A 1,234-nucleotide genomic window follows, 5' to 3' on the forward strand; every position below is an offset into this window, starting at 1 on the left:
CCCTGAGTACACAGCATGGAGTGGAGGGGAGGATGGCTCAGAGAGGAGGAGCGGGCAGAGGGAGGCCGGTGCTTCCCAGGGAATCTGGCCTGCTGCAGCTGCTCCTTCTGGACTGGCAGAGCGGTGACTGCGCAGTGGGCAGCCCTGGGTGGCCAGGGCGGGGCGGGTGGGCCAGGGAGAGAACATTTCCCATTTCTTGCACTAACACCAGCAGCTTCTGTCAGGGGGGAAATAAGATCATGTGTCTGAGGAACCTTTGGGGAGAGGCCCTTTAAAGGTGCAGGTGGGGGCAAGTGTTCTCCAAAGTGTCAAAATATACCATTCTGAGGCCAGGGGTACGGGTGGGAGGCTCTGCACAGCAGCCCTTTGCCTGCCCTTCCCCAGTACCAGGCAGTCATTTTAACGCACATAGTTGGATTCAAATCCTGACTCTGCTACCTGCTAGCAGTGTGACATTCGAGCAAGTTGTTTAAGCTCTTGGAACTCAGTTTCTGCTTCTGTAAAATGCAGATAATGATATCTGCTTCCCAGATGAGAACTAAATGACAGAGTGTGGGTCTGGTGGGTCTTAAAGGCGGCTCTTCTTAGAGCATGGTATCCTTAGAGGCCCCTGAACCCAGACGCCTGCCTTGCCTTCCAACAGTGGCAGGTTGGTGCAGCCTGCAGGTCCCAGGAAGGGGGGCCGCCAGGTCTGTTTCTGTGCTCCCCCTCCCAGGCCTGTTGTTGTGGAGGCGGCTGCTTTTTGGACCCTCCAGCCCCCTTCAGCCCAGGCCTTCCCGCCAACCTTGCGCTCAATCTCAGGAGGGCAAAAAAACTAGTGTGGGGATAGCTCTCAACGCAAACCCATCCCTCCGGTTAGGTCAAGATTGCCCGCTCAGAAATCTGCTTTGAGACGCTCTAACTCTGGAGGGCCTCTGAGTGGAGAGAGGGCCCCAAAATCCAAGATCTCCCCCCGCCCCCCTCTCCGCCAAACCTCTCGGGACTTCCCCTCCCTCTCCTCCTGGTGCCAGCCCGGCCCCTTTAAAGACATTCCTGAGGGCGTGGCTTAGGTGACGTCAGCGCGGGCATGAATGAACAGGAGCCGGTTCTCACCCAACTTCCATTAAGGACTCGGGGCAGGAGGGGCAGGAGGGGCAGAAGTTGCGCGCGGGCAGGCGGGTGGCGCCGGGCACTGAGGCCCGCGGCGGGAGTGCGGGAGCCGGGCGCGGAGGATCGGGCCGAGAGCGAGGAGGGC

This window comes from Choloepus didactylus, chromosome 2 (genome assembly GCF_015220235.1).
Source record: "Choloepus didactylus isolate mChoDid1 chromosome 2, mChoDid1.pri, whole genome shotgun sequence".
In the NCBI taxonomy this organism is placed as follows: Eukaryota; Metazoa; Chordata; class Mammalia; order Pilosa; family Megalonychidae; genus Choloepus; species Choloepus didactylus.